This window comes from Lactuca saligna, chromosome 4, assembly GCF_052625555.1.
Source record: "Lactuca saligna cultivar CGN05327 chromosome 4, ASM5262555v1, whole genome shotgun sequence".
Classification (NCBI taxonomy): Eukaryota; Viridiplantae; Streptophyta; class Magnoliopsida; order Asterales; family Asteraceae; genus Lactuca; species Lactuca saligna.
The window spans coordinates 79498565-79523232 of NC_136420.1; the positions used below are offsets into that span (position 1 = coordinate 79498565).

The 24668-nt window shown below is 34.0% G+C and overlaps 1 pseudogene; it reads right to left on the minus strand.

The window, feature by feature from the left end:
- Positions 1 to 1556: 1556 nt before the first annotated feature.
- Positions 1557 to 6563, minus strand: LOC145039788 (uncharacterized; annotated as a pseudogene).
- Between the last annotated feature and the right edge of the window lie 18105 nt (positions 6564 to 24668).

Consider the following 24668-nt stretch of genomic DNA (forward strand, 5'->3'; position numbering starts at 1 on the left):
CAAAATGGAAATTGATCTCGATATGTTTAGTTCGTTCGTGGAAGGTAGGATTTGTGGCGATTTTGATAGCAACATCATTGTCATAAAACATTAATGTTGGTACTATACTTTATGAATGACATCAACGTCTTTGAGAAGCTGCTTTAACCAAGTGATCTCATAAGTTGTAGATGTCATTGCCCTATATTAAGCTTCAACAGAGGATCGGGCAACAGTGGCTTGCTTCTTTGATCTCCAAGACACCAATGCATCGCCTAAGAAGATGCAAAAACCAGAAATAGAACGCCTTATATCAAAACATCTACCCCAATCTGAGTCACAAAATGTTTTTAGATGTATATTAGGCTTTCTTGAAAAGAATACTCCTAGGCTTGGACTTTGTTTTAAGTATCTTAACAAATGTTTTGATGCCATCATATAAAGAGTACGAGGTTGAGACATAAACTGTAAGAGTTGTTGAACAAAAAAAGCCAGGTCAGGCCCAATGATGTTGAGATATAGAATTCTACTAACTAATCATTTGTATTGATTTGGGTCTTCTAGTAAATCACCAGTAAAATCATTCAACACTTTTCTTGCATCCATAGGTGTGTTAATTGGTTTAGAATCTAACAAACTAGCATCATCAACCAATTGTAATGCATAATTTCTTTGTGATAAGAAAATACCCTCTTTAGATTTTTTTCCACTTCTAATCCAAGAAAATAACCCAAATTTCCTAAGTCCTTGAGTTTGAAAGCATTGCTCAATTATAATTTTATCTTTGCAATTTCTGACTTAGATGCCCCTGATGATGTCATCCATATAGACTAATAAAGCCACATAATTCTCATGGTGACCTTTGTGAAACAAAGAGTAATTGGATTTTGATTGAATGAATCTCATTTGAATTATAAAATTTGAAAATTTCTCAAACCACTATCGTGAGGACTATTTTAATCCATAAATGGATTTATTCAATTTGCACACTAATTTTTGGCTTGTATTATGTTCCCCAACGATATCCAACTGTATTATTTCTAGGAGAGAGGGGTAAAATGGTCAATGTGTTATTACACTTCATAGCATCCAATTCAAAAACACCATAACATCATTCCATTTTTGAAATTTACTTGCTTGAGCATAACTCTTTGGTTCAAAATTAGCAAAAACAGCCATAACAAAAGCCTTATGTTGTGATGAAACCTTTTCATATGAAACATAGTCTTCCAATGGATAAGAACACTAATGAGTGATATTAGTTTGTGTTGAATAGCAATGAAAAATCACGCAAGTAAGAGGGTGTATTACGTTGTCTGGATAGTCTAACATTGGGAGGGTTTGGATTTTCATCACTGTGATGATCATCATGATGATTGTCAACAGAGATGTGTTCAGAAACAGAGTGTTGAACAGGGTCGGTCCGTTGATTTTAGGGGCCCGGTGCGAAACTAAAAAATGGACCCCTAAATATATATTTATTTTTTACTTATATCAAAAATTCATTAATTATTTCATAATTGTTATAATATGAAGCAAAAGAAAAGAACGATCATACAATAGATAATCTTAGACAACTACATGAATCGCGAGACTCTCCTAACATTCTTGGAAGCAAAATTGTTCACCAACTCTTCATAATCAATAGCCTCCAATATAACGTTCTCAATAGCTATTATCGCCAATCCATTAAGTTTTTCTTGTGACATTGTGGACCTTAGGTAGGACTTCAACAACTTTAGCTTTGAAAAACTTCTTTCTGCAGACGCGACCGTTACGGGAATAGTCAACAAGATTTTGTAGGCAATAATTGCATTAGGAAAACAATCGACTTTTTTCATATACTTTAAAACATCAATAGGGCTCGTAATTTCACTCGGTAAGAACATGTCAAGCAGCTTTAACTCCATATAAAGTTCATGAGAATCGATATATGATTGTTCACCAGACTTAAGTGCGGCTTTAAGACGGCGACAACATGACTTGAGATCTTTGTCATCAAATTCCTTCATTTTTTATGGAAACAAAAAACCAAAAATATTTTCATACGCTTTGTATTGTTGAAATCTTGTTTTAAGAGAAGCACTCGCTTGATCAACAATATATAAAAAGTAATTAACTTTAAAATTCTCCTCGGCTGAAAATACAACATCTTGATCACTTGAATTCTCATGAAATTGTTTTTTTCTACTAACCGGCCGCTTTTGAGAGAATACCGGATCAATATTCATTTCAACGGAAAGTTCCTTCGCATCATCAATTGCCTTGGAGAACCCTGTTTCTCTAAACTCTTTGAAGTACTCAATTAGCATATTCACTTCGTTAATAGGAATATCGAGAAGCATATCTTTTGATTGTAATTTTTTGCTAACTAAGTTCACCATGTACAATATTTGATACCAAATGACTATGGATACCAAAAACTCAAATCCACCAAGCTCATTATTTGCTAGCGATTTAGCTTCACTTTGGATTTTAGCATCGTTGTCTTTTTCTGCAACTTCAAGTAAAGCTTCTCTTAAATCCGGAAGTTGTTGTCTAATAGCCTTCACACTATCAACACGACTTTCCCACCGAGTGGCAGACAATGACTTTGGAGTCAAACCTTTGATATTCTCTTTCAAAATTTGCCACCTCTTAGTAGAATTGGAAAATATTGTATATACTCGTTGTATGACTCCAAAAAAATCTCTAGCTTTACTACAACTGTTAACCATGTCACACAGTGCAAGATTAAGACTATGAAAACCACATGGAGTATAAAATCCTCTAGAATTTATGTCCAAAAATCTCTTTTGAACTCCTTGATGTTTTCCTCTCATGTTTGATCCATTGTCATACCCTTGCACCCGCATATCATCAATATCAAGACCAAGAGATTTTAATGCATCGTGTGTAATATCAAAGAGCCCTTTACCAGTGGTATCATTAACATTCAAAAAACCTAAAAAGGATTCTTCAACAGTAACATCATTGGAGGAGAAATTTACATACCTCACTATCAAAGACATTTGTTCTTGGTGACTTGTATCAGGGGTACAATCAAGTATGATGGAGTAATATTTTGCTTCCTTTACTTTTTTAATGATTTCTCGTTTAATTTCATCAGCTAGTAAAAGTATCACCTCATTTTGGATCTTGTGGCCAAGATAATGTACATGGATCTCATCATTTTTGATACGACGCACATGCTCTTTCATAACCAGGTCAAACTCTTCAAACATCTCAATCGCTCCAAGAAAGTTTCCATTACTCTTTTGATATAATTTTTCATTTGTTCCATGAAATGCTAAATTATATTTAGCCAAATATTTCACTAGTGCAATAATCCTCAATAGTACTTGTTTCCAATGCTCCCTTTCTTTCTTAAATTGATCATACACCACTTTATCAATTGTTTCATTAACTTTCAATCTTTCACGCATTTCAAACCAAGTAGCTAAATTTGTGAGATGATCTAAACCAACTTCATGCTCTTTAAGTCTTGTACTAAGATGTTGCCAATCTGCATAACCTTCACTATCTAATTGACCTTTCGGGATCCCTTTTCTAAATATTTTACAGCAAAAACAAAAAAACTTTATCAAGCTCTTTCGAGTATACTAGCCATTCTCTGTTACATGTCTGTTTATTTGGCAGAGTTCTAGTATACATAGTTGCAGAAAACCGTCTAGAAAATCTATCAGGTGGGCCCTTATCAATAGTATTATCTCTTTTAGGACCTTTCTCTACCAAACGTTTCACCATGTCTGTGCTTAGTCCATCCCAATTTCTTGGATCGAATATATCAACATTATTACTATTAACATTAACATCATCATCATCATCAACAACAACATCATCATCATCATCATCACCATCATCTTCAATGTTATCACCATCGTCATTACCATCATCAACATCAACACGATCTCCATCGAAATTAACATTATCAACATTAACATCATTAATTTGATCTCCTTCGACATCAACACCCAAATTATCAGGAATATCATCATAATTTTGATTTTGAGAAGGAACTTTAGGTTTTTTTTTGGAAAAACTTATCTAGAGAACCACTGTTAGCCTTTGTTGATTCTTCAATTCTTTTTCTCTTTTTACGTTTTTGACTACCAGATAAATACTTAGGAGGCATTATTTCTGAAAATAAAATAACAATAATCAACCAAATACTCGATAAAAATTAAAACTATGATAAAAGAACTCTAGAAATCTAATTGAATATATCAAAACGTTGAATGAGCAATACCAATAACAATGTAAACTAGAAAAAAAATACTAATGATTATAAAAAATACTAATAATGATGAATTATAAATATTACCATTAGAGAAAAAAAAAAACGAACCTTTTCTTATGTCTTCCTTTGCTGCCGAATTGCCCAAACTCAACAAATAAATAAAAGAGGCTAAGGACTTATATATAGTAATTAAATGCGTGTTTGTGTTAGATACTAACTCTATGTGATATACTTAGTTTAATTGGACTTATATATTAATTTAATTAAAGATGTATTTGACATAGATAATTCCTTATGTGATAGATGTGTTTGTTACGTTTGAATTAAAAGGATATGTTGAACTATTATAATAAAAATAAAAAACAAAACTGCTTGTGCCAAGTTTCGATCTTGGGACTAACTGATAAATGTCAAGCGCCTTTACCATGTCAACCACCAATTTTTTGTTTACTTTAATTTCGACATCTCATATATATATATATATATATATATATATATATATATATATATATATATATATATATATATATATATATAATTATATAAATATCAGGCCCCCCAAACAATGCGGGCCCTGTGCGGTCGCACACCCGGCATATGTTAAGGGTCGGCCCTGGTGTTGAATATGAAAAGAGACAAAATTGTCATCTGAAAATGTTAAAGGAAGAACATTATATGAAAAACAAATCCATTGTTTTCTTGAAATGGAAAGATGTTTTCTTGAAATGGAAAGATGTTTTCATGAAACTTGACATCTCTTGAATACAAGATCTTATTTGAAGACGAAACTAAGAACTTGTAAGCCTTCATTTCAGGTGGATAGCCTAAAATGACACATGCACTTGCTCTTGGACTGAATTTGGTTCTGTTTGCAAACAGTGTGGACATATATGCCAAGCAAGCAAATGTTCTCAAATGTAAGTAATCAGGATTCTTACCATATAACTAGAAATAAGGAAACTGAATTTGAAGTAATTTTGATGGCACAGAATTGATAAGATAAGTAGCAGTAATGACACATTCAATCCAAAATTTTACATGATAACAGCTTGAAACATTAATATCCTTGCTACATTAATTAAATGTTGTGTTTGCATTCTACAACTTCATTTTGTTCAGGCCTTGAAACATATGATCGTTGATTTAGAATGCCCATATCATGAAAGAAATTGGAAAAATCCAATTCTTTAGCATTGTGTGATCTGAATTTCTTAATCTTTTTGTTGACTTAATTAAGAACCATATTGTAGAAACAAGGCACAACCATCAAAACATATGACTTATTTCTTATTAAAAGTATCCATGTATATCTACTCCAATCATCAACAATAGTCACAAAATATCTAAACCCTTGAGTACTAACAACATGAAATAGTCCTTATATATCACAATGAATCAAATCAAATTGCTCATTACACATATTGTTCATAAAAACAAATGGCATCTTCCTTTGTTTAGCAACTGGACATAAAGAGCAATGGAAAGATGAAGAATCTTTAGAAATGAAAGATCATAACTGATCTTTAATAGATAAGATTCTCTTATTTGATGGGTGACCAAGCCTCTTATGCCAAACATCAAAAGAAACAGCATGAACATGATGATTTGTATAAGCTCCCACTTAATTTACAACATACAAATCATTTACTTTATCAGCCTTGCCAATCGTCCTCTTGAGGTGGTTATCCTGAATAAATACATGGTCACAAGTAAATTGAATCATCAAATTTTGTGGCTTTGTAAGAGATCCTACTGATATTAGATTGAGATAAAATTACGGAACATATAGAACTCCTTTCAAGGTAAATAAGTGATCAATTTTCACATCACCAACTATGTGAACATGCAAAACCATCTTATTAGGTAGGGTTACTGTATGATTGTTAACTTTCTTTTTGTTGGAAAACATATCAATGTCATGACAAATATGTTGTGTAGCTCCTGAATCTATGATCCAAACATGTGAATGATCACCATTATAGACAGATAAAGAGAAAAGCTTATCGATTGTAGTTTATTCATTTGCATTGACAGAAATCATTTGATTAGAAAGAGCAGACATTAAATGTTGACATTGATCTAAAGTGAAACCTTGAAATACATCATTGAGAGAGTTATTAGGACGATTGTCATTGACTTCCATGGTGTTAACAGCAGCTGCAGTGTAATTAACTTTAGCCTTTGATTTATATCCAAGTGGATATCCATGGAGCTTGTAGCATTTTTCAATTATGTGACCTTGGAGTTTGCAATGAGAACAGAAAGGTCGATCACGACATTGATTGTTGGAATTGGAATTGGTAACAGGAAACTTTTGAACATTCGACTTAGCAAAAAATGTCATACTGATTGAATTCTCAAACTTTTGTTTCTCATCTTAACCAACTAAAGAAAATACATAATTGATTATAGGTTAAGGATCCATAAAAAGATCTAACCTCTTGTGGATGAAAATGACTCATTAACCCCATTAAAAAATCATCACATGCTCAGTTTGAAAGAATTTCTCAATTTCTTTCACTCCATTTCATTCACACTTTCCACATGAACAAGGAGGACGAAAATTATACAATTCTTCCCAAAATAACTTGATTTTGTGAAGTAAACACTAATCGAGTCTTGATTTTGGTTCAAATGAGTTATCTCTCTCATAGTCTAAAATTTTTGAGGTCTATTGCTTTGACAAAAACATTCCTTTAGATCAATCCATATCTCATGAGCATTATCTAGAAGCATTATGCTAGCAGAGATCTCTTTCGAAACTGAATTAAGAATCCATGAGATAATGAGATTGTTATTACGCATCCACGAGTTGCACGTGTTAAATTCAGATGAACTTGACTTTTCTAAGGTTCCATCGACAAATATGGATTTATTCTTTACAGACAGTGTAATTAACATCGTTTGACTCCATCAAGAATAATTTTCACCAACAAGAGGCTGAGAAACAAGAACACATCTAGGATTGTATGAGTGGTTCAAATAATAAGGATGTAGATGATCATCATAACAGATACAATAAACCCAGAACTTTGTGAACTAGATACACACATGATCTTAATTTAAAAAAAAAAAATAAGGATAAGAATTGATATGAATACAAGAGAGAAACGAATAAGTGAAGACAAGATTGTAAACAAAAACAATATTGAATGAATGAATTGAACAAAAAATTAAAGAAAAAGAGTGATCTTCAAACTTGTGGAAGAACGAGCAAATTGTGCTCTGATACCATATTACATAGTAAAGATGAAATGGAGAAAAGAAATCTTCTCATTGAATTGAACTAACAGAAGATGAATTACATCTTCTACCTTTATACAAAAATCTAACCAAGCCAACTAACATCTAAGATGCTAACTAACATATTAGTAGAAATACTAATTTACCCCTGAACTGTTAACTTACACAACTAACAATAACAACTTTCTAACAACCTTTAATAGTTACAATTAGATCTTTTGATCGGTCATAAATAACACGCATATAAGATTTAATTGAGGAACGCACTTGTCAATGATAGTTAAGAATCTGAAATAAAACTACAACTTCATTTCAAAGATAAGAAAAAGCTTTTAAGTGTAATTTTTGTGATAATCAAACACAAACATCATGTTTCACAATAACATTCTACCATCAGGAAGGCATGTGAAATGGTGTGTTGCCCCTTAGACAAATGCAATGCTTCCACTGTCGTGACTAATTGTGATTGATCCTCTGTATATTGTCCATCCTAATAGAATTAAGAGGCTAAGAGTTTACCTCTTCTCTGAAAATATCCTAATATGCAATTTTACTCTCCGTGAGTTATTGTTGTAATCGATTAGATCATTTTTATGTATGGAGAATTTAAGTGCGTTATTCAATTCTCTTGAACTTAATTTATTTATCATCCTGTTACAACATTTTTATTTTTACTCCTTGTTATCATTGTTATCGATACAATAACTTATCAATAAATCTTTATAAATTTCTAGTTACAAGTGTATGAATTTTGTTATTAATCAAAAAGGAATTGCTATAAAAACCTTCATATTTGTCACAAATGTTCGTATTTATCTTAACTCCATTTTTATGTTCTTTAATCCTCTCATATTTGCAAAAAATATTAAGTTTTACCATTTTACCTGCGATAACAGATTTTTCAGATTACTACGATATTAAATTCATAAAAAACCTTCATATTTGCCAAAAATGTTCATTTTTAACATTTTATATTTTTATGCTAAATTTTTTTTATATCACATGTAAATTATGAGTTTTTTCTTATATAAAGACATATTTTTATGTTTTTTAAAAGTACAAATATATTTTTAGAAATATTAATGTGTATTTTAAAAATGTAAATATGTATTTTTCATATTTTTCTAAATGTATAAATATATTTATAGAAGTATAAACATTTTTTAAAAGTATAAATACATATTTTTACATATTTAGAAGTATAGAGACATATAAATATTTCTGTAAAAATATAAAATTATATATTTATACTTATAAAAACATACTTTTATGCTTTTAAAAAACATATATATTTATACTTATAAAAAGATACTTTTATGCTATTAAAAAACATACTTTTATATATTTTTTATCTATAAAATAAATATTTATACTTTTAAAAACATAATTTTATGCTTTAAACAGTATAACCACACAAAAACACATATATAATGGAATAACATTTAAAAAGAACATAAATTAAACATTTTTTCATATATAAATACGTTTTTTTTTCTACATGAACACATATAATATACATAAAAAAATACTTAAGTTAAAAACATAAAAGGGTAAAACCAAATAATTTTTTGACATATTTTAGCGTTTTTTCTTCCAAATTTAATATGATAGTAACTTGAAAACCTATTATTATAAGTAAAAGAGTGAAAACGAACATTTTTTCATGTAAATGTATTAATGAACATAAAACTAGAATTAAAATAAAACCGAACGTTTATTTATAAATATAAAGGTATTTATGACAATTTTTCTTAATTAAAATAATACATGGTTAGAACGTTTTTGTAACCAATCTCGACCTCAAACAAAAGAATACATAACCTATTGGCCCTTTTTTTAATAATTAGAAACAAACTAACTTTGTAAATAAAAATTTCTAAAAATTAACTTTAATCGAATTGGAATAAATTAAAGGAACCTTATTTGTCTTGGGTGATATTATTATTATTATTATTATTATTATTATTATTATTATTGTCTCGGGTTAATTACCATATAGAAATCTACAACTTAAGTTTTGTGTTCAAACTTGCACATTATTTCACTCGTTCCAACAATATTGTAGTTTACCTCTTTATACTAGTTTGAAAAATGGCAACGAAATTGTATCTTCAATTAATCGATTAAATATCGAATTATATCATTTTCTGATTAAATATCGAATTACATCATTTTCTTAAGTGATAGACACCTCATATACTTATATCATCTATCTCTTCTAATAAATCAAACTTAAAAATGGTATGTGTTAGTTTTTTAGAATGTATATTGGACATGTAACATTTTTTTTTATGATTTTTATGATTTTCTTTTTTTGTAACAAATCAAATTCAATTCAAATTTTGAAAATACAAAATTTTATCCTAATAACATTATTATGTTTATTTTGCTTAACAAATTAATTCATAATTACTTACAATCGATAATATCTTGGGTTTTTTTTTATATTTATTCTTTTTTATTTTTATAGAAATTTTAAATATAACAACCGTAGTTTCTACAGGTTATAACCTAGTTTTTAATAAATGAACATTTTTCTTGCCACTTGTCACACTCTGATTCAATTTGTCAAATGTCATTTAGTGATTATTTTGATTTAATTTTTTTTCCGCATGTTATTTTATGAGTTTTTCCATTTTATTAAATTCCACAAATATTTTAATATAATAATTGTAATAAACATAGTAATAAATGGATATTAATTTCATTTATAAACTCACATTTTAATTTAAAAATTTCCAAAATTAAAGTTCATTAGTTTTTTTCTTTATTTAAATTATTTGTTTAAATTTAAAAAATAAAAAACATTTCTATTATAATAATTCATTATTTTTCTTATTTTCTTATAAATTCTAAGTTTTTAAATATTTTAATATTTATATTTAACTTTTTTTTAAAATTAACTTATATAATACATAAGTCTCACAACTAATTATTAATATAACTATAGAATTATGCTCAAATAAAAATGAAAACAAAAATTAAAAACATAAGATTACGCGTTATAAAATACAACTTTTTTTTGTTTATTAAACTTTTAAAATACTATACTTATTTCATAAATGCTGATTGTATCATAATAAATAGTTAAATACAGATACATAATTTATTTAAATACGAATAATATTTGAGTTGTAATTATAATATGAAAGAATTATTTGTATATGAATAATATATATGAAAAAAAGTAATGTAAAAAAAATATAAAACAATTTATTAATATAAAAACAACATAAAAGTAGATGTCTATATTTGTATATTATGAGAATAAATATTCATAATTTTGAATATATTTTTTTGATAAAATAAAATATTAAAAGTTTTAAATGAAAAAAAAAAAAAAAATTCTCTCCCTTGGATATAAAAGTTATTTGGTCGAAATTTGTTTCCACGTCGATTATTTATTTTAGTTTTTCTTTGAACTTTCTATATAATTATAACCGTGTATATCGACAATATTATTTTCATCATGATATATTTCCTCTGTTTCAAATTATAGTTTATTTTTCCTTTTTGATTTATCCCAAGATAATAGTTCATTTCTAAAAATAAATAACATTTTTACCAAAATACTTCATTATTATTACTTAACCAACTAAGCATTTAATGAAACGTTAAATGCAAAATAGAGACAAAACTGTCATTTTATTTTATAAAGTTAGTGATAATTAATATTTTTCTTAATTTATATGTTTTTTTGTCTGTATACAATAATATTGAGATGGAGGGACTAGAATATTTGTTTATTAATTAAAAACATACTATCATTTTGGAGTAATCATCATCAATTTGGTTCATTAAAATGTTCATAATAATTTTTTAATTTAGATTATGTTTAAGCATATTAGTTTAAAAGTTGAAAAGTCTAGACAAAATTGCAAGAATGGTCCCTGTGGTATATCGAAAATTGTTATTTTGGGTCAAACAGGTTTGGATTAGCACTAAAGGTCAATAACGTTTCATTTTGTTGCAAGTTTGGTCAATTTTGGTTTGATTTTTTATAAAATGACGATTTTACCCCTTTCTATTTGTTTTTTGCTTTTCTTTTTTTATTTAATTGTTTTCCTAACTAAAAAATAAAAATAAAAAAAGAAGAGAATCTCTCTCTCACTCTCTCTCCCGCCCTCCCCCCTCTCTCTCTCCCTCTCTCTTTCTTTCTTTATCTCTCTCTCTCTCTCTCTCTCTCTCTCTTTCTCTCTCTCTCCAGCTATGAGAACGCCACCACCCTCACTTTTTCCCCCAAGCTTCCCTCTCACCAGATATATTAAACACCACCGGCATAAAAGATGAACGCCACGAGATCGAAGTTATGGCAGCGAAACCTTAACCCTAAAAGTTTCAGGCTACGACACACAGATCGAAGCTAGGGATTATAACAACAGCAACCTCTGAATACCCTAGGGTTTCAAAAAAAACGAGAATGGTGGCAGCCTCTGAAAACCTCAGGGTCTCATTATTTCCTTCTTCAAACTTGATTGAAGCTCACCTGAGGGTTGTTTGATGGAGCCAGGAGTATCGAGAAACAGTGGGGACGGTTTGAAATGGTGGTAGGGCTTGAGTTTTGTAAACATAACTGAAACCATCGTTTGCAAACCCTCGTTACCCATGAACTCTGGCAGTGCTAGGGATTATGTTATGTTCATCTTGTCGTTCTCAAGAGGCGGCCGTTCTGTTCTATGAGAGAGAAGAATAAGAAGAAGAAAAATGGCATTTCAGATCCGTGCGAGAGAGAGGGGGAGGGAGAAACTTTTTGGGTTTTGTGTGTCTGTGTTGGATCTGTTGAAAAATCGATGAATGTTTGTGTTGATTTGTTTATGTTTTCTTCAGATTTCATGTGTTTGTGTGTTCATTTGATTTCGTGTATTTTTGTTCATCTGTGGGTGGTGGCGAAAGGTGGTGGTGGCAGACTATGGTGGTGGTTGCCGGAAAATCCGGCTGGTGTTGGTGGTTACCGAAAAATCCGACTGGTGCTAGTGGTTGCTGGAAAATCCCTTGTTCTTTGAACTCATTTGATGGAGGTGGTAGAATGTGAAGAGGAGTTAGAATAAGAAGAGGTTGTAGAAGTTGAGATAGAGAGAGAAAAAGAAAGAGAGAGAGAGAGAGAGAGAGAGAGAGAGAGAGAGGAGAGGAGAGAGAGAGGCAAGCAGGCAGGGAGGGGGAGAGAGAGAGAGAGAGAGAGAGAGAGAGAGAGAGAAATTTTATATTATTTTATTTTTTAGTTAGAAAATAATTAACTAACAAAAAGAAAAATCAAAAAACAAATGTTAAGGAGCAAAGCCGTCATTTTTAGATTTTTTAAACTGATTTGGACCAAAACCGTAGCAAAATGAAAACTTTTGGACTATTAGTGCTAGTCCAAACTTGTTTGGCCAAAAGTATCAATTTTGGACATACCCCAATGACCATTCTTGCAATTTTGTCAAAAATCTATTTAATAGTTGAAAAACTAACTGTTAAAAAATAATATTTAATAAAAATTAGTTCATAAACTAGATAAAAAATAGAAATGACATATGTAGAAAAATATAAAATAATAAATTACTGAAATAGTCCCTATGGTTTGGCTAACGTTGTGTGTTTGGTCCCTATTTTTTGTTTTGTACTCAGACCATCCTCACGTTTTCTTTTTATTACCCGCCTGGTCCCTGAGTCCGTTAGTCATCAATTCCAAATGTTAAGTCCCCCACGTGCTTCGCACATGAGGGTTATTTTCATCATTTTATACATGGCGCCTAAATGCAATGTCAATCGTTTCTTTATTACGATCATTTTACGATCACATCCCTCTTTCTCTCTCTCTCTCTCTCTCTCTCTATCTCTCTCACACACACACTTAATTTGTAACTCATCAAAATCGAGTAGAAACCCTAACTAAACAAAATTCTGCAAGAATCATCGAAGCAATAATGGTGGGTTGGAGGATTAGAGCAAACATGAAAGAAATAGTCGTTGAAAAACATTACGTTAACCCTTTATTTCAAAAGTTAAATTTATCACTTAAAACTTTGAAGCTAATAAGTTGAAGCTTTCTCTTTTACAGCTGGTCATCCAACTATCTTCATCAAATTATTCTATGGTGGAGAGTTTATGAAGTTTCCTGGAAGAGGTACATCAAGGGAAAAGAAAGATACGCTGATCTATTGGACATTGATGAGTTTTGTGTGCACAATATTGATGAGATGATGGAGACTCTAGGCTGTGTTGAGGAGGGTAAGTTGCTTTATTACCACTTCAAAAGACCCTTTCAAATTTGGACTTTGGGTTGTTTGCATTGGCTAGTGAGAGTGATATTAACCATTTGGGTAAACATAAACTGATTGAAGTTGATGTTGAACATGGTAAAAAATTGTTGCATACACAAACAACGCCATCTACCCTAGTAAAGTTAGGATATAAGAAATCGTTGATCAACCTTCGTGTAGTAGAAGACTATTTTTGGAATAGAAGGAAACTGAAATAGGGGATTGTATTGGATCAAGTAAATCAGATGTTGTGCCAACAAAATAAACTGAAAGTGACCAAATCGATGCCCAATGTGAAACACAAGGTATATTTGATGAATTTGATGAAATTCTAAATGAAGAACCTAGAGGGATTACTCATGAAAGTGACATTAGAGATGATGTTGATGATAGTGATGATAGTGATGATAGTGATGATAGTGAGTTCTTAGTAGACTTAGATAACCTCCTAGATGAACCTGATATAGACATGAATGAGTTTTTGTTAAATATTGAATGAAGATATAGAGTGGGTGGGTGATCTTGGAGGGTCAAATGTCAAGGAAACAGAAACAAGGGAAATTGATGATATTGAGGTTGTAAACAATGAGGTATTCTTATATGGGTCATCATCTAATGAAGGTGGGAGCAACAGGAGAAGCAAGTTAATTAAGGCAATTCGGAGGCCAATGGAAAACAGTGAAGCAAGAGTTAGTGATGCATTCTATGTGTACCAAAAATTCACCTCATCTGAAGAATTGAAAGATGCAATAAGAAAACATGTTGTGGAAACAATGAGGGAACTAGACTTCATAAAAATGAGAAGAACATAGTGAGAGCTATTTGTAAAGGTACTATCCCAGACCTTGGTCAACTTGACCCATGTGGGCCTAGTCAAAGCAATAAAGAAAGTGAAGAAAAGAAGTGTCCATGGGTACTTTATGCTAGCAAGTGGGAACAAGATGTTGACTGGGAGATCAAGACCTACGAAAAAGAGCATATATGTCTACAAACAAGAAATGTGAAAGCTTGTACCTACAAGTCCTTAGCAAAGAAAATAGTGCAGCAGATTGAAAGTAATCCTACAGTCCCTACACAAGATTTACAAGAACAAATTCAACGTGAATACCAAGTAGATATTTCAAAGATGAAGGTATTTAAGGCTAAAACAGAAGCATTGAATCAAGTAAGGGACGATTATGCAAGGCAATATACTACACTAAGATACTATGTTCAAGAACTTCGCACTCGAAACCCAGGGACAACAGTTAAGATAAAGGTCAAAAGTGAGCCAAACCTAGCTTCTGAGACTAGAACTTTCAAACGGATCTACATCTATCTAGGGCCATTAAAGAAAGGTTTTCTAGCTGGTAAAACATATTACCTTGGTTTGGATGGGACTTTTATGAAAGGGCCTTATCCTGGAATGATACTCACAGCATTGGTAAGATGTAAATACATATCTAATGGGTTTTATACGACAAAACATCTTATGTGCTCATATAAATCCTAAAGCTTGGATCTAGGTTTCTCTATTGTACATACAATTCATCCAAGACTTATGAACCCTAGATCTAACATACATATTTCGAGATTAACATATAAAAAAAGATCTAGATGATTACCTCTTCAAGAATGGCTTGAATCTCTTCAAGAATGCTTGAATCTTATTTCCCTGGAGCTTAGAGTCACAAATGTCACTCCTCTAATGGATTACAAACACCACAAGCAAGAGGATGATATTGGAAAGAGGGGAGGAGAACTAAAACCACCCAAGATCTGCTAAAGAACACTTAGCCACGTTTTTGGGAGCCCTAGGGGTCTATTTATACTTGTGTGGGCTGCTAGGGTTTCAGAAGAAACCCTCATACTCTGCTTAGGCCTTAAGCAACCCATGAAACTAATGGGTTTTAGCCATAAGAACTTTCCTATGTGCGCATGCAAAACCCTAATGCTTGGATCTAGGCTTTCTAATTAAACATGCTTTGAATCCAAGACTTCTAATGGCTAATTAGATTAAATAACAACATTGAAATAGATCTAGAATCATACGTTTGGATTCCTTGTTGATCTTGTTGTCTTGGAGCTTCTAGAGTCACAAATATCACTCTTTTAATGGCTTACAAACACCACTAGCAAGAAGGATGATTTAGGAGAGAGGAGAGGGGAGGAATTCGACCAGAGTATCTCTACTTTAGATGGTGTGTCGAATTCCCTCACCCCTAGGGTCTATTTATACTTGTAGACTCCTTAAGGATTACAGCTTTAACCCTAATTGGATAACTTAGACTTTAAGTTGATCCATATCCTTTCCTTGATAACCCTATGGACGATTTTGGCTTATCCAAGCCCTAGAAATCGTCCAACCTATCTTGGATAAGGATTTATAGTCTAAAGTGTAACTATCAAACAATTGACAGTTTATACCCTCTTATTTAATTAATCTCTTTAAGTCACCAAATTAATTCCAATTAATCTATGACTTATATTAATCAAATAACCAAATATTATTCCTTATAATATTTACTCTCTCTTTACAAATCATCCATCAAGTTGCTCTGGTGAAGGCAACCCAAAAGGACCATGCACAACCGGATCAAATACTTGCCTGTAGCCTTAGACACTATTCCAACAGTCTCCCACTTGGTTAAGTCTAGTAACTATACAAGTACAATTCGGTTTGCAATCGTAGCTCTCAAAGACGCTATCAAACTCTGATCTAATCAATCTTGTCCTTTAGATAAGGGATCGTACAGTCCTCTGTTAGATATCATGCTGACAATCCTATGGAATGGTTAGTCTAGCATTTGATTTCTCAATCTCCGATTTATTCGACATAGAACTTAATCAAACACATCAATTCAGTTCTGACCGGGCCCGGCACATAAGTCAAATCAAATCATTGAGTGGCCAAGATATCTCTTCTACCCTCTTAGGATAAAATTTACAGATAAACTTCGACTTATATGCATTTACTTATTCATTAACCAACTATACACAACAATGCGTTTTATAACACCAAGTTACTGATGTGTTTTCGCATTATCAATGTACAATCAATTAACAAATAATAAACCATATATCTAGATTTTAAGACTATATGATATTATCGTCTTGCGATCACCTTTAATATCGTATTCCATAAGGTGATTCCAGCAAGCGCGGGTTTGTTCCAATGCTCAAAACCAGTTCATAAGCACTCATGAACGTTGCAGCAACCCTTTGCTATGTCTAACACCATTTAGACAATCTACACACCAATTCATGACAATCTTCATTCATATCTACTTCCAACATATGACGATTGTGGACAATTTGAATAATTCGATTATTCCTAATAAATTCAATTATTCTGAAAGTCAAAACATGCAAAGTGAAACAATAGTTAAACAATTAACATATGACAGTAACTTTACTTATAAATAAAACTCCTTTATTTAATCATCAAATGTTAATTACATTTATCTATTATACGTTTCTAAATGCTATCTAATCTATACTAATATCATCCTTCAGCCCAATACTCCTAGCATGCTGCAAGTGCTTAACCCTACTCAGTCCCTTCGTAAGCGGATCTGCTGGGTTATCTTCTGATGATATCCTCTTAACTATGAGTTGTCCTTCTTCTACACAATGTCTAATGAAGTGATATTTTCTGTCGATATTCCGAGATCTACCATGATCCCTCGGTTCCTTGGTCAAGGCAACAGCACCTTCGTTATCACAGAAAATCTCCATGGGCTCCTTTATGGTAGGCACAACTCCAAGATCACCAATGAAGTTCTTTAGCCATATCGCCTCCTTCGACGCTTCGCTCGCTGCGATGTACTCTGATTCGCACGTTGAATCAGCTACAGTTTCTTGCTTGGAACTCTTCCAAGTTACTGCTCCTCCGTTTAGGGTAAAGACCCAACCCGACTGCGAACTGTAGTTGTCTCTATCGGTCTGAAAATTGGCATCACTATACCCTCGCACCTTCAAGTCATCACTCCCTCCAAGGACTAAGAACCATTCTTTCGTCCTCCGAAGGTACTTAAGGATGTTCTTCACCGCAATCCAATGTGCTTTGCCAGGGTTCCCTTGATATCTGCTAACCATGCTCAAAGCGAAGGCTACATCAGGGCGAGTACAAGTCATAGCGTACATGATTGAGCCAACTGCGCAAGCATATGGTATTCGGCTCATTTCTGCTATTTCAGCTTCAGTACTCGGACTTTGAGTCTTACTCAACTTGGCATTTCCTTGTATCGGTAGTTCTCCCTTCTTTGAGTTTTCCATACTAAAACGTTTTAGTACCTTCTCTAAGTAAGTATTCTGACTAAGTCCAATTAGTCTCTTACTTCTTTCTCTTACTATCCTTATTCCCAAAATGTAAGAAGCCTCTCCGAGGTCCTTCATAGCGAAACACTTCCCGAGCCAGGACTTGACTTCCTGCAGAGTCGAGATGTCGTTTCCTATGAGTAATATGTCATCGACATATAGAACGAGGAAGCTTACTATACTCCCACTGGCTTTAAGATATACACAAGATTCGTCTTCGCTTCGTACAAATCCAAACTCTTTGACTTTCTCACCGAAGCAAAGATTCCATCTGCGAGACGCTTGCTTAAGTCCATAAATGGACTTCTCAAGCTTACACACTCTATTTGGATGCTTCGGATCCACAAACCCCTCTGGCTGAGCCATGTAAACATCCTCAGCCAACTTTCCGTTAAGGAAGGCGGTTTTGACATCCATTTGCCAAATTTCATAATCATGAAATGCGGAAATTGCTAGTCAACTCCTGGAGTTTGAGTAAAGCCCTTCGCAACCAATCGCGCTTTATACGTGTGTACTTTCCCATCCATGTCGGTCTTCTTCTTGAAGATCCACTTGCACCCAACGGTCTTACGTCCGGACACATAGTCAACCAAATTCCAAACTTGGTTATCGTACATGGATTGGATCTCGCTATCCATTGCCTCTTTCCATTTCGCAGACTCCGGGCCTGCCATGGCTTCCTTATAGCTATTAGGTTCATCAAGATTTACTAGTGTACCATCACTAATATACTTGTCCCCTTCGGTAGTAATATGAAAACCATAAAACTGGGGATGAACTCTAACTCTATCGGAACGTCTAAGAGGTAAGGATTCGTCAATCGGTTCAACCGGAGTTTCCTCCTCGGGTTGAATGCCAGCGATAGAGGTTCCTTCATCTATCGAATCTTGAATCTCTTCAAGTTCGATTTGCCTCCCACTGTCTCCTTGGCTTATGAGTTCTCGCTCTCAGAAAACTCCTCTCATCGCAACAAAGACAACATTGTCTTTCGGTCTATAGAAGAGATATCCAAAGGATGTATGCGGGTAGCCGATGAAAATACATCACTCACTTCGAGGTTCAAGCTTGTCGTGAGTATCTCATCTTACGAAAGCCTCACAACCCCAAACCTTTATATGTGCCAACGAGGGAGCTTTCCCCGTCCACATCTCGTGAGGTGTTTTGGCAACCTTCTTAGTAGGGACTCGGTTAAGGATATGGGCGGCAGTCTCTAAGGCATACCCCCAAAAGAAGATAGGTAGTGAAGCACGACTCATCATAGAGTGAACCATATCCAATAAGGTTCGATTACGCCTTTCTGTCACACCATTCAACTGCGGTGTCCTAGGAGGCGTCAATTGCGAAACTATTCCACACTCCTTGAGATAATCGTGGAATTCAAGACTTAGGTACTCTCCTCCTCGATCGGATCGAAGCATCTTGATTTTCCTGCCCAATTGATTCTCCACTTCATTCTTGAACTCTTTGAACCTTTCAAAAGTTTCTGACTTTTGCTTGATTAATTAGATATACCCATATCTACTATAATCATCGGTAAAAGTCACATAGAAGCGGTTCCCATCCTTCGTGGTTGATCTAAAGGGTCCACATACATCGGTATGTATTAGGTCCAATAGTCCCTCACCCCTTTCACAAGTATTTGTGAAGGGTGACTTAGTCATCTTTCCAAGTAAACAAGACTCGCATGTGTCATCTTCCATAAGGTCTAATAACTCCAACACTCCATCCTTTTGGAGTTGGGCTATGCGTTTCTTGTTGACATGTCCAAGACGGCAATGCCACAAGGATGCTTTATCCATACTAGTGGAAGAATCAATATTCAAAACATCATTTCCTAAGTTATCAACAATCATAACAGTTTCATATATTCCATTACATGGTATAGCTTCAAAGTAAAAGATACTATTTAGATAAGCCATAATAGAACCATTCTCATTATTAAAAGAAAATCTAAATCCTTGTCTATATAAACCATGAAATGAAATGATGTTTCTAGCCATTTCTGGCGAATAGCAACAATTGTTCAAATCTAAACATAAATTATTCCTAAGCACTAAAGAATACACTCCAATCTTGGTAACAGGCGACGATCTTCTGTTCCCCATGATTAGATTGATCCTTCCTTTCTCCACATCCCTACTTCTTCTTAGTCCCTGCACATTTGAACAAATGTGATAACCACACCCGGTGTCAAGAACCCAAGAAATAGCATGATTAGAATCGTTAGATTTAATTGTGTATATACCTGCGAAAGATGGCTTGATCTTTCCTTCTTTGATTGCTTGCAGGTATTCTGGGCAGCTTCTTTTCCAATGTCCTATCTTGTGGCAGTGGTGGCACTCTGCCTCCTTCGGGTTTGGATAGGGCTTAGAGGGATCAACTTTGGTCCCACTAGAAGAGGCACCATCTCGGGCTTTAACCTTGCGATAGTTCTTTGATGAAGCCTTCCTCTTCTTTCCCTTTCCTTGACCAATTGCCAAGACAGGAGCATCAGACGGATTGGGAGTAGGTGCAACAGACTTGTCTTTGAAGTTGCTCTCAGCGACTCTCAAAAGACCTTGGAGTTTGCTTAGGGTGACCTCCTCTTTGTTCATGTGGTAGGTCATCCTAAATTGATTGTACATCGGAGGCAAAGAGTGAAGCACCATGTCGATCGCCAAGTCTTCCCCAAAGTCAACATTTAACTTGCGAAGGCGATCGACATACCTTTGCATCTTTTGCAGGTGCACGGTAAGAGATTGTCCATGACCCATCTTAGCGGAGATCATGTTAGTGAAAATCTCATAACGCTCTTGTCTCGCGTTTTGGTGGTATCTCTCCAATAATTCTTAATGCATCTCGTATGGATACATGTCCTCGTAGGACTTTTGGAATTCGGAGTTCATGGTGGCAATCATGATGCAATGTACCTTCGTTGCATCTCGCTCATGAGTCTCAAAAGCGGTGATTTCGGCCGGAGTGGCGATTTCGGGGTTGATCTTCTCAAGCTTTTCATCGAGGACATACTCCTTATCCTCATAGCGAGCAATGGTGCGAATGTATCTTATCCATTCGCTAAAGTTCGTTCCATCGAAGGTGACCTTTTGGCAAAGGCTCATCAACGTGAAAGAACTAGTAGCAGCGTTGTTTGTGTTCGACATCTATAGAAAGGACAAAGATAGATTAGAATAAGAATCCCTAATTATCACCCAATAATAAAAATTAGGGTTAGGATCCAACAATAACATTTACATATTAGAAAAGGGATGCCGTAATCTAACATGAAAATAAATTGAAGGTAAGTGAATGACGATTCACTAATTCTCCATTACAAAACCTAGACTATTAGTCCTAAGTGTATTGAGAATTCCTAGGTTCGGATGAGATTCATTGAAACTATTCAATGGCATGTTTAAATCTCGATATGCCCCTCTTGTTTGTGACTGGGATGCCGAGGATTACAAAGCGGGTGTGAATTACCATGCAAATTCACATGGTGCCTTCATTGTAACGATCACCTATTCGATGTGCCGGTAAACCACACACGCTCCATCGAACTATGATAAACAATGAATCACCCTTTGCCACCTTTGCTTAGAGCCAATTAGTGTGCCGGTAAACCACACACGCTCCACTAACTTCTTAGCAGGGGTGCAAAGTCTAATTTCATGGGATTGCATCAATTCACTTTTCCTAAAGTAACTAAGATTGGGAAATTTTTAAAACGTGTAGTTACTTTGTATTTCTTATTATACTTTTAATGAGAGGATGAGGTTGCCCTATCCTACCCGTTCGGCTAACGACCCTCCACCAATCAAGCAAGCGGTGGGTGTGAATGTACACCCATTAAGCGCCATTTTATATGCCGCAACCTTATACCCACCTTATAGATCGGCTTCGTGAATGAGGCCTACTAACGGTAAGACTAGCATTTAGTTATACATATATATATATATATATATATATATATATATATATATATATATTATTCTAGTAATATCATATTAGTATAAGGTTGTGTTTTAAACTTTTTAAAACGTAGGGTTTGAAATTTAAGTTGTCTAAATTAAAACCTTTTAATCACAAATATAAATTTCAAAACTTGAGGGTAAGTTTTAAACATTTAAAACATAGAGGATCAAATAACAAATAATTCCAATTAACAATTAATATCCTAATTATCTTTATTTGATTTATCCAAGATTTCTTTTAAGATAATTATCAAAATAATTAATCAATTATCATATAAGTAAATTAAATATTTTATTAGATGATAAGTATCTTTAATTAGATCAAGATTATAGTCATATATATCAAAACAAATGGATTAGGGTTGATCTAATATGATTAAGGTAAGTTTCCATAAGATAAACATGAAAAAACCCCGGTTTTGCCTAATCCTGACGCCCGGACTCGCCGAGTACACAAAGGGACTCGGCGAGTCAGGCCTACTCGCCGAGTCCACTTTGGAACTCGCCGAGTCCATGACTCAAAAACCCAAAAATCGAATTTTGCAGGTTTGTTTTAGTTAATCAAGCAACAATATAAAGAAAACCAAACCTGGCTCTGATACCACTGATGGGTTTTAGCCTTAAGAACTTTCCTATGTGCGCATGCAAAACCCTAATGCTTGGATCTAGGCTTTCTAATTAAACATGCTTTGAATCTAAGACTTCTAATGGCTAATTAGATTAAATAACAACATTGAAATAGATCTAGAATCATACCTTTGGATTCCTTGTTGATCTTGTTGTCTTGGAGCTTCTAGAGTTACAAATGTCACTCCTCTAATGGCTTACAAACACCACTAGCAAGAAAGATGATTTAGGAGAGAGGAGAGGGGAGGAATTCGACCAGAGTATCTCTACTTTAGATGGTGTGTCGAATTCCCTCACCCCCTAGGGTCTATTTATACTTGTAGACTCCTTAAGGATTACAGCTTTAACCCTAATTGGATAACTTAGACTTTAAGTTGATCCATATCCTTTCCTTGATAACCCTATGCACGATTTTGGCTTATCCAAGCCCTAGAAATCGTCCAATCTATCTTGGATAAGGATTTATAGTCTAAAGTGTAACTATCAAACAATTGACAGTTTATACCCTCTTATTTAATTAATCTCTTTAAGTCACCAAATTAATTCCAATTAATCTATGACTTATATTAATCAAATAACCAAATATTATTCCTTATAATATTTACTCTCTCTTTACAAATCATCCATCAAGTTGCTCTGGTGAAGGCAACCCAAAAGGACCATGCACAACCGGATCAAATATTTGCCTAATATAGTTGCAACCTTAGACACTATTCCAACAGAAACCTTTCTAGAAGGCCCTTGGACGAAAATCCTATGGGCTTCTCATAGTTTTCATCCAATCTCCTTCCCTTTAAGAACCCATAGCCCACAATGCAATTATCTTATAATTACAATATTAGTCCCCCAAGTTTAATTAATCTCTTTGTAACATCCAAAAAAATACGGGCCAAAATTTTATTTTTAATTAAGTTATTATAAAACTAACAGTATAAGAAAACATCCAGAAGGTGGCGGCACCACCTCACAGTGGTGGTTGTGAATTTCCTTCGATTCCTGGCCAAGAAAAATTGATACAACATTAAACTTATGCAATACATTCGTACACCCACTAAATCACGCACACAGCCACCTCCTCATGGTGGCTAGTGGTTCCGGAAGAGGATGACATGGCGGCAGCCACCATGGTTGGCAACCATGGTGGTTTTTCCTCGGGTTTTTGGGACAATCAAACACCCACAAGCACTTCTCAGTTCCACAACAACACCCATAAATCCAAGGCACGAAATCACAACTCTCAACCACCGACTAGGCGACTGAGAAGGATGGAACAAGCAGAAATGGCGACCGTAGGTACACCGGCGTCAACAACTATCGTTTGTAACATCAATCCACGAGAAGAGAAAAGGAGAGGAGAGAGAGATATCGGATGGTCTTACTCGAGGATTTTTGATCGCTCATGACCACGCAGCTGCGAACTAGGTCCATCCTTTAGCCCCGACGGTCGTCGTAATTGCTCCCAGGCGACGACATCGGAAAAGATTCAACTCCAGGCTTCCAGCTTCGTTGGCAGTAGCATCGCAAACAAATGCTCGACTATTTAACGCATCATCGACAACGGTTGAGTCGGTCAATCTAGGCTAGGCGGCATCGGTTGAAGAGGTTGCGGCTAGAGCATCCAATCTAGGGTTAGGGTTAATGTATGCGATGAGGGGTGAGGGAAAGGTGGTGACGGGTTTAAACCCCGAGTTCATCTAAACTTTATTCCATTTTTACAAAATCAGTCCCCTATCCCATAAATTCCTTTCATATCCTCTCTAATAATTACCATTCGACCCCCAACCATCCAAAACGTTTTCAATTTAATCCTAATAGTTACCAAACAGCCCCTCCTCCACAAATTCTTTTCAACTTAAGTCCCAAAAATTTATCAAGTAGTCTCTGCCTTCATAATTATTTACGAAACCAATCTGAAACTTACACTTTTACCCCCGACTTCTAAAATTGTAACATTTGGCTCCCGAAAACCCACACATTGCTCAATTATTATTGTTTTTAAGGCTGCTATTTATTTATTTATTTATTCATTAAATAAACGGGGTGTTAATCCCTTTTAGCCACAAAATTAACTTCTTTATTAATTTTTGT